General features: G+C 40.6%; 1 long non-coding RNA gene and 1 pseudogene across 1 annotated transcript in view; one reads left to right on the top strand and one right to left on the bottom strand.

The window, feature by feature from the left end:
- Positions 1-1,992: 1,992 nt before the first annotated feature.
- LOC101336574 (DNA polymerase eta pseudogene) lies at positions 1,993-2,658 on the bottom strand (annotated as a pseudogene).
- A 446-nt stretch (positions 2,659-3,104) lies between these two features.
- Positions 3,105-9,934, top strand: part of LOC141278469 (uncharacterized) — a 218,951-nt gene continuing 212,121 nt past the window's right edge. The window contains exon 1 of the long non-coding RNA XR_012331226.1: positions 3,105-3,124. This is a non-coding gene — a long non-coding RNA (uncharacterized lncRNA). The remainder of the gene's footprint in view (positions 3,125-9,934) is intronic.

Raw genomic sequence — 9,934 nt, 5'->3', positions numbered from 1 at the left:
AATTAAAGCATCTAGGAACTAACATAATGAATGCAGAAGACCTTTATGGAAAAAAGTAAAGCTTTAATAATAAAGATATTATAATTGGATACCCATATAATAAAAAAAGGAATCTTGATCCCTACCTCACGGTCACACACACAATGGATTGCAAATGTAACTGTAAAAGGCAAGACAATAAAGCTTCTAAAATAATATAGGAGAGTTTTTTCATGAACTTGAGGTAGGTAAAGATTTCTTAAACAGGACATTAAAAAATACTATCCATAAAAGAAAAAAAAAGATAAATTGGACCAAATTAAAATTAAGAACCTTCTATACATCAAAAGCCACTATTAACAGACTGAAAAACAAGCCACAAATCAGAAGATATTGTAATACGTATATTTGATAATGACTCGTATCCAGAATATATAAAGTCCTATAGTTGAATGAGACAACCAAAAAAAAAAAAGGGCAAATACTTAAACAGGCATTTCATGAAAGAAGAATGGTCATCAAACTGACAAAAAGGTACTCAATTTCATTAATACCAGGAATATGCAAACTAAAACCATAATATGATATAACTATACACCTATCAAAATGGCTAAAATACAGAAGAGAAAAAAGTAAGTGTTGACAAACATGTGGAACAACTAGAACTCTCATATGCTGCTAGTGGAATTATAAATCAGTACTACCATTTTGGAAAATTTTTAGTAGTATCTAGTAAAAGTGACTACAGGCAAACTAAAGCTGAATATAGGCAAACCCCACAAATGAGCACTTTTAGTCATATACCCAACAGAAATGCATACATTTGTTCACCAAAAGATATTTACAAGAATATTTATAGCAGCACTATTCCTAGTAGTCCCAAACTGGAAACAACCCAAATATCCATCATAAGGGTAAATTGTGGTATATTCATACAATGGAATACTACAGAGCAATGAGAGTAAACAAACTCAACTATATACAACAAAATGGATGAATCTCACAAAGACAATGTTGAGTGAAGGAAGCCATACTCAAGTATATACTGCATGATTTCAATTTTATAAAGTTCAGAAATAAGCTAAATAGAAATCAAGATAGTGGTAATGTAAGAGAGAGGGGATAATGTAGGGAAGGATGATGACTGGGAGGGTAGGTAAGGGTGGCTTCTAGAGTTCTGGTGTTTTTTGATCTGGGTGCTGCTTATATAAGTGGGCTTACTTTGTGAAAATTAGCCAAAGTGTACACTTACAGTCTGTATACTTTATGTATATTATATCAATTAAAAGTTTAGATGAGAAAGAAAAAGGAAAACATACTGAATTCCAGATCTCAAAAGAAGCCCAACTATAAATCAAAATTTTTAACTTAAAAATCACTAAAAGGGACATAAATGAAGACCTAAAAAATTGCTGAAATATGTTCATGGATGAAAAAATTTAACATTAAGGTAACTGTCTTCTCTAAATATGTAAATTCAATGTAATTCCAACAAGATTTTTAAGGAATTCAACTAATGTATTCTAAAACACATACTGAACAATAAATGTGCATAAATAGCCAAGACAATTTTGAAAAACAAAAGCAGAGGGGAGTCCTTATCAAATATTATGAAATACTGTGAACAGTAATAAAAATAATTTCTGGAGCAGAAGTAGACAGATTAATGGGATACTACAGAAACAGACCCAATTACATATAAGAAGTTAAGAAAGAATGGACTGTTTAATAAATGTTGGGAAAACCAACTCGAGATAAGAATAATAATTAAGGTGGCTCCCTACCTTAAATCAAATAAAAAGCTAAACTCCATACGGTTGAAATACCTAAAAAGAAGCTGTAAGGCAAATAGAAGAAACATGTAGAGAAATGTCTTTAGGAAATTCTGATAGAAATGGATTTCTAAAACGATATTCAAAGTGCACAACCACAAGGTGAAAAACTGATGGGCTAAGAGAATTTGTTCAACAAAGTACAGCATAAACAAAGTTAATGGATGACCTCTTTCACAGCTCAACATCCACTTACCTGGAAAGATGAGAGAATCTGTACATCCTTCCACGTGAGTCCTTGTTATTCATTCAGGTTGTAGTTTAAGTTTCCTTTCAGTCAATCCAAGAAGGATCAGAGTGACCAAATAAAGCAGGTTGCAAAGGCAGGAAGCAGAAACAATATGATGTTATGGAAGTACCTTTCTGAACAGTCCCTACTGCTGCTGTAGGGCCTTGGGGCGACCGTTCAGTGTAGGTGCTCGGCGACAAGTCGGCTGAGACAGGCTGACCCTGGAGCTTTTGTAGTCTCTCTCGTACAGCACTGGTCAGGTCTCCGTAAGCCTTGTCAAGGCTGGCACGTTCAGTCGCAGCAAAATGAGACCTTACCTCCATCACTTCCACACTGGCTTCCCGGTATTCGGTGAGGTCAGCTTTTCCCACAGGACGCATGAACTCGTGACAGCAGACGATCTGGACATAACTTCTTAGCATCATCTGCCCACATATTTCTAGTGAGCCCAAGCACACAAGCTTCATAACGTACTGCAATTACTCCACCAGACTTCCATGATTTGTACTGTACAACCGCACAAGTTTTAGTCCTCAAATGAGGATTTTGCTGCTGCTCCACTCGAACAAAAACAAACAAAAAACAGTCCATGTTCACCAGAGCAACTGTCTTCTCTATCAGCCATTTTTCAAGGTGACAGACACCTGACAAAACCGCCACCCGCGGACGCCACCGACTCTGGGCTCCGTTTCCAGTGGAAGGAAGATGAAAGGATCTTAAATACCTGTTCCCTTTCCGGGAGTGGGCTAGTCAGTTTCGAGAGAGGTTTATTCCCCGTAACGACAGAGGAAAGGACCAAAGGCCAAGAAAACGCTTGCCCGGGCAGCGGCCCACACAGCTGCGCTGCCTCAGCCGAGGTCACGTGCTCAGCGGATCGCTCTCCTGACGGAGACGTGATGGTGCGCGCGCCACCAATAGCCGATGAAGCGCCTGCGCACCGCCCCTTACGTCTCCCGGGACGCCTTCTAAATGAACGTTTCTGTTTCTGTGCCGTAATGAATCCTGCCTTCCACAGACTCAACTGTTCTAATTAACCGTAACTGTTATTATATTTTGGTTTGGATGTTTGAATCTTCACGGCTTGGTGAGTAGCTGCTCTTTCAACTGATCTGTTGTCGTTTCAGCACATCCTGTCATCCTAGAAAAAGTCTTGTTCTGCTATAACCATAGAAGGTACCGTCACCATCCTAATTTTTTCTGTCCTAAGACATGAAGCCGGGTATCTTCCAAGGAGTCCTGGTTCCTTTGAGTGTGATTTGAAATCGTAATCTGCGCTTTATGAGTTCTCCTAACGGCAAGTTGTGTACACAGGTGCTGCTATTGCTGTAGGTGAAATGCTTTCAGCGGCAGAGCTGGGAAATATATTTTTAAGAGTATGAGCTCTTACATCAGATTTCTTTCTAAATTAAAAAGTTTGAATAATGTAAGTTTTTATGCTGCACTGGCCGTGTGAATCGAATCGCATGTATGGGTTTCCTAAGCCAAGGCTTGTTTCTGTTCAGAACCAATATTTTCTGAGACAGGCTACGGTGGAACCTGTGGTGTTGATCCACCCAGCAGCCTTTCCCCTTTCTTTGTTACTAACGTTCCAATTTTCCTTCTGGGGACTTCACTTCCCTCCTTCCATGCTGTTCTAGTGGGAGAGTCATGTGCACTGTTTGGACACGTGTCTGAGATAAGATTAACCCTATCCTCCCAGGAGTTTGAGTCTTCATTGAGGGGACATTGACACAAAGCATTGAAATGGGTCCTTCCAATGGCCATCCCTTGAAGAGATACTCTGTTAATGCCTCTTTCCTAATTTCTTGGAGCATCTTTGATCCTATTGCTGCCAACGCCTGATTGTTCACTTTTTCATTAGGGTCTATAATTTATTTTATTTTTGTTAATTATTATTGTTACTTTGCTTAAGTTAACCAGAGTCTGTTTCTGTCACCTGCAACCAGATAATCGTAACTGATGCACTTTTCTTTGTGGGTGGGTATGTGGGTTGCCAGTAGCTTCCACTCTAACCACGGTAGGTGATTCTGACAATTATTTGCATGATGACATGATCAGTTTACTTAGAGAAGATTTCAGTCAGTAACAAAGGGTGTGGGAAAAATGTGGGTCCTTTTTATTCACAAAACAGGCTTTTTTGTTTTTGAGGCACATTTTGTTCTTCTATTTGTTATATTTGTTTATATGTACAATCATTTTCAGAGTTATTTTTATGTGAAAAAGATTACTCACAATTTGTCATTTTCAGAAAGCGAGCGCATAAGACATTCTTTGAGGGAAAGGCCTGCATAACTTTACCACCCTGCCCCCAAGATTATCTGAGGTTGCATATCCTGTATATACAACCCAGTTACTCAGCCTCTGTCTTCATAAGGAAGAAGGTCAGAGGTACCTTTGGGTTGTTTTCTTTGATGTCTTGGTATAGAGATTTGTTCATAGACAATGACTTTCGGACATCAAATATTTGAACTTGTTTGAGCTGAACTGTGTGATTCCTACCAGCAAGTGTGCTGTGTTTTCCCCATCTGTGAAGGGCTTTTCTCATTTCCTGTGTTTAGGAAATGATAATGACTGACCTTGAAATTTGCTGGGCTGAAGTGCTAGGTAAGCAATACATAATAGCAGAGATTCCATGGCTCGCAGTCCAGGTTGGGTGTTGTCTGCATTCTTCAACACTTCATTGTTGGTTCAGTTTTCAGTTTGCGAGTTACCAACTTAATCTTCAGATCATGTGTAGTAAGCCATTCCAAATCATAGGTACAATAGCAGCTATCGTTTATTGAGTATACTGTGCTACGCACTGTATCAGGTGGTTTGTAAAAAGTGTGTTCTATTTTTACCAGTATCCTGGGTAAATACTGTCATCACCATTTACAGAGAAGGGAACTGGGATTCGAAGTTCTGTGATTTTATAAAGATTTCCCTATTCTACTTTTTTTTTTTTTTTGCGGTACACGGGCCTCTCACTGTTGTGGCCTCTCCCGTTGCGGAGCACAGGCTGTGGACGCGCAGGCTCAGTGGCCATGGCTCACGGGCCCAGCCGCTCCGCGGCATGTGGGATCTTCCCGGACCGGGGCACGAACCCGTGTCCCCTGCATCGGCAGGCAGACTCTCAACCACTGCGCCACCAGGGAAGCCCCCTATTCTACTTTTTGACAATTTATTCAAATTAAAGACATGCATATTTCACATAAGAGCATTCATAAATAATGGGATAGGGACTTCCCTGGTGGTCCAGTGGCTAAGACTCTATGCTCCCAATTCAGGGGTTCCATCCCTGGTCAGGGGACTAGATCCCAAATGCTGCAACTGAGAGTTCGCATGCCACAACTAAAGATCCCCCATGCTGCAACTAAAAAGATCCCACATGCTGCAGCGAAGATCCTGCACGTGGCAACGAAAATCCTGCGTGCTGCAACTATGACCCAGTGCAACCAAATAAAAAATAATAATAATGGGATAAACACAAGACATGTGCCTATGTCACCCTTGTTTCAATGATTTTCACATCTCAAACTCTTTACCCCTATTCTTTGATCACATCCAGCATTCAACACGTTTTCCAAGTCAGAAATCTGAAAGTCACCCTCGGTCTTTTCCTCTTTTTATTCCCTTTTGTTCATCAGTTATCAAGTCTTGTCAAAAATATATTTTGAATATGACTATTTTTCTTCCTTCCTACTGTTACTACCATACTTTAGTTCACCATCATCTTGTCATCTCAATGATGGGATTACTGCAACAATATTCTAGCTGTATCTAAAAGGAGATGTCTCAGGTAATCTATGCTTATCCAGGCCTCTGGAAGACATGGACTTTTTGGAATGAGTTATGGTCCTAGAGGGGAATAGAGTTATGGTCCTAGGGTGATAATGTGTGGTCACAGACTTGGATGAGAGATCATCTATGGGGAAAGAATAAAGATTGAGTTGATTCATTTTAGTGGTAGGCTACAATCATCATGGAACCTTTGGAACCAAGGGTGAGAGATTAAATCAATAAGCAGGAAATGGAGCTGTCTTTGGATTCTGGGCATAACAGATCAGTGTGCCACACTGTAGCGGCTAGGTAAAGGTATTAAGAGAACAATAAGAGGTCAGCAATAAATTAGGAGAAAAGAGCAAGATGAAGTTGGAGAGGTAAGATGGGAACTTTCCTAACATTTACCATGTTCTATGTAGGACCTGTTTGTTGAATTGTACAAAGGCTTTATTCTTATTTATATGATATAAAGGTCTTCCCAGGTTGAGGGTAGATTCAAAGTGTCTGGACCAAATAGACCTTTAGGAACCAAGGGCTTGAGGCCTGAGAATCAGTTCTGTGAATTTAGTAACGCCCTTTGGCCATACCTTTTCCTCAGCTGGAGATTGGAAAGTGGCCAATATTATGCCCAACCAGGTTAGGCCATGCCCGTTTTGGACTGCCCAAAGGCAGAATAAAAGATAAGTAAAAAGACCAGGTGATATTTTTAAAAAGATAGAATGAAAGAAGGCAGTTTCATGTGAAAAAGACCTTATAAGCAGAGAGATCGGTCACTCTAAGTGAAACAATGTTAGATGAATTCCACAAGGCTGTGGCTGATGGTTTTTGCTAAATCACTATGGATTATATTCACCTAGAGTACCATTTCATTGTGTAGTAGATAGGGTCTTGGGGGACAAGAACAAACATTGGATTCCCTATCAAATAGCACACTGAGCCTGGGAGAGGAAAGTTGTGGATCTCTCATAGCCAGAATGAAACAGTATTTCATTGAAAACGTTCTCACTCTAAACTAACAGGGATCCTGATTTCTAAATTGGTTTCAATTAAATATATTTTCTTCCCTTCTAAGAAAACAACATACACCTATAATCTCTTCTAACTATTGGCAGATCTGTGATGCTATAGCACTCCACACCTTCCCAGTGGCTGCAATTACACACATCAAATTTCAGGATGGACGACAAGGTAAGATTCTAGAGGTAAAAGGCTACCACTTATGGTCCCCATTTTGCTCTCATATGTCACAGCCTTTTATTGTCAGGAGTTATTTAGAGAAACAGTCATCAGCTAACAAAACCATCTGTTAGTTAACAACAGCAAAATATAAGGCTATTTCAAAATAGCATGGGGCATTTCAAGTTAAGGGCAGATGAGTGCCAACTATTTTTTCCCTTCAGTCTTTCCTTGTTAAAAAAGAATGCATTTGTTATCAAAGCTAGTTTGGCTAATGTGCTTTCACCTCATACATATCTAGAAATCAAAGCTGCCTAGAAAGTTATTTGAGGGTATGTTCTCCCTTTGGAGCCCATCTTGCTCCAGTCGTGCTAATAGGAATTTCATGTGTGTGTCAAGAGGACAATATAGCCTTTATGCAATTCAACCAAAACGTCCTACTCAGAACATGGTAAATGTTGGGAAAGCAAAAACGGTCTCACTGGACAGATTTAGTAAAATTCTTCACCTTTGTGCTTGTCTGCACTACTCCATTACTTTTTCCATCTGTAGGAGGAGGGGTGGTAGATGAAGAATCTCTGTACTCCTCCTTTTCCCTTGGCCAGATAGTTTCCCAAATCAGCTAAATATAACTCCATTTATTGTCATGCTAAAATGTTCTATTTAGCTGTGTTTAACTGGATATCATGATTCCCCAGGCTGACCTTTTGCTCCTGGGAAGTCGTTTTAAATTCAATCCCGGCAAAGGAAAATCCTTCCAATTCGCTGGCTGTGAAAGGTCACAAGTGAAATGTGTTTTGATGGTATCTGCCTATGGCTTAATTCTCAGTAAACTTGAGCACTAACTGGGCCTCAATTGTGCTTTGTCTTGGGAATCCGAGTTCTAAGAAGCCTGGGAGAGCTGAGTGGGAGACGTGGGGCTGAGTTGCTGGCATCAGCCGAGGGTACACAAAGGTACCAGCTGAAAGGTAAGGTATATGGTGCTAAGTTAGGTCAATGCTGCCTTCTTTCTGAGCTGATGAGGGATTCAGACTAAAATATATAGTTTCTCTCCCTGTTTCATTTGATCTGTTTAAGAGGGGCATTTCCCACTTTCTGGGAGGCAAAGAGGGCTTAGGGTGAGATAGAGAAGGAACTAGAAGTGTGTGAACCAGTCAAGAGGAAATTGGAGTATCCTGAAAATTTAGCCATTTCAGGGTCCAGAGCATAAAGTCAGCATTCCAAGTTTGACTCTTTCCCTTTTACAACATCTTTCTCGTTTATAATTTAGTAGCACTTCAGTCTCCAGTGAGTTGTTCACCATCATTATGCTGATGTTTAACTGAATTAAAGTACTTTTCTTACATCTTATCAAAGAACCTCACCCCCATTTAAAAAAATCATATTTACCAAGCAATATTAGGAGCTCTGTCAGAGACTTTTGAAGAGTTCAGTGGATGAAATATTGAGGTGAAGTTTCTGGATTTTTGTTTTGTTCTTACTCTATTTCAACTTTTTGTGACTTTGTGCCATAATCATTCAATCAACAAGCATAATATCTGGCTCTTTCTAACTGAGAAAGAAGCCCAGAGAACAGTCTGTCCTCCCAGCACCCCTTTCCTCTATCACACACACATTATGCTCTATGCCAGCAAGTATTCAGTGTTTCCTGAACACGACTTGCAATTCCATACTTCCATGCCTATGTTTATGTGGCTTCCTCTTCCTGGGATGTCTTCATTCTTTTCATCAAAATTCTATTCATGCAGAAAGGCCAAAATGGCACTCGTTTCTGTAAAGCTTTCAAAAGGCTTCCCTCCTCTCACCTGTGTTGAAGGCGAGCATGACTTGGTAACATTTTGTCTATGCATCTATTATGCTTGGATATTCTATTGTGGTATATCTGTGTGTCTCCCACTCAACCCAGCACCCTGAGGGCAGAAGCTGGGCCTTCTTCATCTTTATACCCCAGTGCTTAGCTCAGGGATTACTCTAAGAAGAGGAGTCTTTAGCCATCCTACCACTGGAGTATGAGCAGTATGAGCCTTTGATATCAAGGGGGAGAAATGAAGTGATGTTTCTTAGAGCAAATGTATCTTGAGAGTTCATAGCAGCCACAGGAATAAGAAGAAAGCAAAAAACTCATTCTCTAAAAGCAGTAAGGGCAGTTCTCTGGTCATAAATGAGAAAAATTCTCCTTCCCTTTTCCCTTCTTTGTGTTGTTATTTCTTGGAAATACCTGGTTGCCGGGAGAAGTCTTAGAATATTGGCAGTGAGTTCAGCTGGAGAGAAATGGAGATGGCTCTGAAGTTGGGTGGAGACAGCTACAGTTGGCCGCATTTCACCAGCTTCTCATCGTCTTCTCCCTTCCTGGTTCTCCCTTCCACCCAGCAGACGGCAGGCCGGCTCCCATTCCTGAGATTTCTTGAGAGAGAAAGCAGTATACGGCCTGCCAACCCCTGAGTTAAGCCATGTTCTACAGAAACAGCGTTCAGTGATCCAGGTGCAGCTGATGGAGCTTGCACTTACTCCTTTGCCATCAGTGGCTTCTGGCATTTAGTGACCCCGGGTGGTCCTGGGTATCCATATCAGTCCCAGATGACAGCACTTTCTGTCCCTCCTCAGGGGTCAGTCTCTCTCAGATATTGGTCTAACGAATTATATCTGTCAGGATTGTTGGTTGTAAGAATCCAGTGAAGCTGGTTTAAGGAGAAAATCTCCCCAACCTCCTGGTGTACTGGAGACTCTGGCTCGAATGCTACACAACTGGAAACAATGGGCAGTTATGCTACAAGGCCCTTCACTGGCAAAAGTACCACTCCTGATAGCCTATGCCTCAACTCCATAGGGAATAGACACCAGGACCTTCACCTTTTCTGCCCTCCAAGACTTGGACACATTTGCCACATGTTCTATAGAAGGTGAATTTCACAGGCCTTCTTTCTTTTGAAACAAGTCTCTCATGGTTGAGTTTGAT

The sequence above is a fragment of the Tursiops truncatus genome, chromosome 4 (assembly GCF_011762595.2).
Source record: "Tursiops truncatus isolate mTurTru1 chromosome 4, mTurTru1.mat.Y, whole genome shotgun sequence".
Taxonomy (NCBI): domain Eukaryota; kingdom Metazoa; phylum Chordata; class Mammalia; order Artiodactyla; family Delphinidae; genus Tursiops; species Tursiops truncatus.
The sequence above is the reverse complement of the archived record's forward strand: the minus strand, read 5'-3'. Positions and strand labels throughout refer to the sequence as shown.